The sequence below is a fragment of the Palaemon carinicauda genome, chromosome 5 (assembly GCF_036898095.1).
Source record: "Palaemon carinicauda isolate YSFRI2023 chromosome 5, ASM3689809v2, whole genome shotgun sequence".
Taxonomy (NCBI): Eukaryota; Metazoa; Arthropoda; class Malacostraca; order Decapoda; family Palaemonidae; genus Palaemon; species Palaemon carinicauda.
The window spans coordinates 14,871,805-14,876,804 of record NC_090729.1 but is presented as its reverse complement, the minus strand read 5'-3'; positions in this window follow the sequence as shown (position 1 = coordinate 14,876,804).

Genomic DNA, 5,000 nt, shown 5'->3' with positions numbered 1-5,000 from the left:
TTTCTGTGTATTTAATTAACTTTTTGATAGCTTCGTGCGGCCTCATCTCGTCTCGTGCCTTATTTCCTTTTTCTAGTGAGATTTCAGGAAATGTATCGTGTGCTTGTTAGTTTTTTAGAGTTATTCCAAGTGTGTGTTGTTAAAAGGATTCTTTTATGGCCTTTTAAATACTATTTTTTTACCTGCAAAATAGTTTATCGATCAACCAATATGGTGGGGGAGGAAATTCTATTCATCCTATTGTAGCCTATTGATTAAAGATAAACTTGGCTTCATAAGTAAAATATCACAATAAGAAAGATTTTCAAGGAGGTAAATTATCTTCATATATCTGAAGAAATTAAAGTTTTTTATGAGAATTAGGCGAAGAAGTAAAACTACATGAATCATTCTTGTCCTTACTGCTTCTCTCATTTAACTAACATCAAATAACATCATATCTTATCGATACGATGATGTTACGAAGAAATGTGGTTATTATGAAACAGATATGGTCATATATTACCTAAATGAAAATAACTTATATATATATATATATATATATATATATATATATATATATATATATATATATATATATATATATATATATATATATATATATATATATATATATATTTGTGTGTGTGTGTGTGTGTGTGTGTTACGCAAATGTGGATAATTGCCAAATGTGTACATTTTGCAATTAATTTTGCCTATTGTGTATAATTTGCTGCGGTTGGTGTCGATTGTGCACAATAGGCAAAATTTATTGCAAAATGTATACATTTGGCAGTTTTTCTACTTTTGCAAGGACATTTTGCCAAATGTTAACATGATTTTGCAACAGTATTTTGCCAAATGTTAACAGATTTTTTTTTTGTTCGAGTGCATATACAAAAAGTAGTTTGAGCAGAAGATTCGAAATTTTCAATCTAAGATTAATATGAAACCCTCTTGTTTACGAGCTGAAATCGTTCAGTTGGACAAGGAGGAGAGAAGTTAAACCGTCATCTTCCCTGCTACTACAGAGGTTTGTCCTACCAACTTAAGCTTGTCACTGGTTGGCCGCGCCATCCAGAAAGCCAAGGTGCAGTTGAAAGATGGAATGGAGTCATTCAAGACAAAATAAAAATTTGGATGCACGAAAACAAGTCCAGCAGGTGGAGCGTTGGGGTCCACTTTATTCAGTGGCAAATAAACATTTCAGAACATGAAACTATAAAAACGAGCCCGTTTAAAGTCATGCTCGGGATCGAACCCAAGGTAGGCCTAGCATCCACTGTTATTCCACCTAATATGCCTGGCAATATTAGAACTGAAGAATATTTAGACAGATTTCTCCAAAATGACCCAGAAGGGGCGGCTGATGAAGAGGAACAAGAAGGAGAGGAGAAACAGGAAGGAGAAGAGGAACGAGATGGAGAGGAGGCGCAATTCGCCAAAGCTCGGCAACTGGCTGCAGCCCGCCAAGAAAAAAACCGCACTTAGAATGGCAAGAAGAGCGAAACGCCTACAAGTGGGTGACAACGCGACGCTGAAAGTTTCCGAGTTTGATCGTGGGCCGAGAGACAGCAGGAACCTCCTGGTTGTGGTACTGCAGAGAGACGAGGACCTGTATCAGGTAGGCTGCAGAGAAGGACGCATAACCACCCTGTACACGGCAGCTGACATAGACCTGTTAAGGAGAAGCTCCTCACGCCAGATGAGGTTCCCGACGTTGAAATGGCTTTGAGAACAGCTGTAACCAGGTACACAGGAGGCCAAGGGAATGTGAAGTTTGCCTGTAAAACAAATTGCACAACTTCCATATGCTCTTGCACAAATAAGCTGTTAAAATGTAACTCTCGTCGTTCTTGTAGCAATATCTAAGTGTTAAAGTAGTGTCAATCACTTTTAGTTTGAACACTAAATACTAATAAATACTAATTTTAGTTTGAACAACAGATACTAATTATCTTTGATTCTTGTTTCATTCTGCCAATTGTGTACAATCGGCAAAATGCCGTTGATATTTTTTCTCTACCATGGGATCTGAGACCTAAGTGGAATCAACTTTTATTATAATAGCTTCTGGTCTGCATGGAAATCGAACCCAGAGTCAAGAACCTGCAGTTCCTGTGGTAAACCATCTTTTTGGCTAGATGTTTTGTCACTGGAACCTCAGTTTTTTGGGGGGATGGGTTTTATTCCTCGCCCAAGCAGGAGCTATTATCATAAAACGTTTATTCCTCCTTGGGACTCTGATCTAGAGGTAAACAGAATTTAGATTCCAAGAGGTCCATATATATATATATATATATATATATATATATATATATATATATATATATATATATATATATATATATATATATATATATAGAGAGAGAGAGAGAGAGAGAGAGAGAGAGAGAGAGAGAGAGAGAGAGAGAGAGAGACTGTATATATATATATATATATATATATATATATATATATATATATATATATATATATATATATATATATATATATATATATATTTATAAACAAATAATCATATTCATATATATATATATATATATATATATATATATATATATATATATATATATATATATATATATATATATATATATACATATATGCATATATATATGTAATTTTGTAAATATGCTTCAACAGTTTATCATGTTTCTGAGAATAGTCTAAAAGTAAGCTAAGGAAGTCAAGTTAATCATTATATTCCGTCCAATTCACATCAGCCTTATTCCTGGTGTAGTGCCTGTGAGATAGGTAATTTAAAGAGGCAGCTTAGATAGGAATGGATAGGTCTAATTTTAGTTACTCTTAAATTTTGTGGTTGATGTGTGAAATAATTATCCAAATTTAATCCAAACTAAGTTGTTTCATATTCTTGAGCTGATCGGAGGTTGATATCCTGACCAAGGATTGTTATCTTGCTGTCGGCCTCGCCGAGTTATCCTTTTGATGCTTCGATTCAGAAGGGTGTTCTACGCTATATTCGCTTCCCTATAACTTTCTGATATATTTAAATCATATATTTGATTTATGATGGCCGATTCCAGAAATTTCCTTCAGTACGGACAGGCACTTTTAAAAAGTAAAGAGGAATCGCTGCAGCATATCTGACGCCCCAAGTTTCCAAGATAAACGAAAATCCCTAAGTTAACAAGGCCATACCTAACATATCTTTTATGCCCAGATAATATTTCAATTAGAAATCTGCCACTAACGTTTTGAACTCCGGATTCGATATCTGCATTGTCTTGTAAATAATGAGGGTGCGTCCTATCATCTTGGTACTTGAAAACAAAAGGGTTCATCATTTTGTAGTCTTAATTCTATTTTCAATACTTTCTATATGCGGAACTTTTATTTTTTTTTTTTTTTTTAACGCACTGATTATCCACTGCGCTCTTGACTGAGTAGCTGATTGAGATATATTCGGAAGCGCACCTGACAAAATACTTTGCTTTGGGTTTTCGTTTATACAAAAGCTTTCACCAAAGTTTTAGCTTTTTAATACTCTTGGATTTAGCTGGGGTTTTTTATGCTTTGATTTTTATTTTCCACCTTCAAGATTTATACTGGTGTATAGAGGTCTATACATAATATGCGTAAATGTAAATATGCATTATTATTATTATTTTTATTATTATTATTATTATTATTATTATTATTATTATTATTATTATTATTATTATTATTATTATTATTATTATTATTACACTGGTTTACCAAAAAAAAATGGTCTGAGGCAAGAATGGGGATAGGTGTTTTTTTTTGCCAATTTCGGTGTGCTGAATTCAAATTTATAAATAGTTTTGTTCTATCACCTCTAGTTTACTGGCTTTTAAATAGTCTCTTTTTAGTATAAACAGAGATTATATGTGCGCATTTCAAGAGTTGCAGCAGCTTATAACAGATAAAACAGGATAGATAAAGAACACTGATTGAATCAATATACTTGGATGACACAATTACACAATTCATAGTACTACACTCAGTCAAAAGTGTGTTTTCTTAGAAGATCTGGTGTATTTTGCCTCCGGGATGTCACGCAAGAGCATCCAGCAGAAGTCTCCCATCATGCTGGGGTTCCATTTGCCTTGATAGTTGCTCTCCATCTTCGTAATGTCTTGGTGGAATCTTTCTACATGCTCATCACTCACTGCTCCAAGGTTTGGCGGGAGGAAGTTGAGGTGGGAATGGAGAAAATTAATCTTGAGTGACATTCGGCACCACATATCCTCGTAAGACTTTAGCAACTTTTCAATACAGGCTTGGTAATCCGGTACGCGTGTGTTACCAAGGATACCACTACAAACTGACTTGACTGCTTTCCATACTTTCAGTTCCTTTAAGTTAAGAAGTTCCTCAAAATCAGTATCCTTCAGCACTTCTCGGATATGAGATCCGACAAAGATGCCCTCTTTGAGCTTAGCAGCACTAGCACCTAGTAGGCAAGTGTTGGAAGGCAGCACCATTTTTGTCCAACGCCTTCACGAAATTCTTCATCAAACCAAGCTTGATATGAAGAGGATGAAGATGCACCTTATTCATGTCCACCAGAGGATTCTCATTGACGCTGTGTTCGCCAGGAACAAAAAGTGATTCTAGACCCCGAGTCTTTCTGCTTGTAATGCTGGGATACAGCTCGACTCTCCCAGAGACAGAGAAAACAAGAGTACTTTGTAAAGCCCGTTTGCCTACCCATAACAAGAACAATGACCTTGAGGTCCCCACACAGACTCCATTGGTACTCGCTGTACTCAATAGCTTCTAAAAGAAGCTCCATATTGTCATAGGACTCCTTTAGATGGACAGAGTATGCAATGGGAATACTGGGATATTTAATCCCCTTGTGCAGAAGCACAGCCTTGAGAATTCACTTGGAAGAGTCTATGAAAGACGCCAATCTGAAGGATTATGTGGCAAACCAAGGGACGTGAACAAGCCAGGTATGTTTGTGCAGTAGCACAACTTGTTTTCCATGTCGAAAAAGGAAGCAAGGTCTTTGATCCGATATCTGAAAC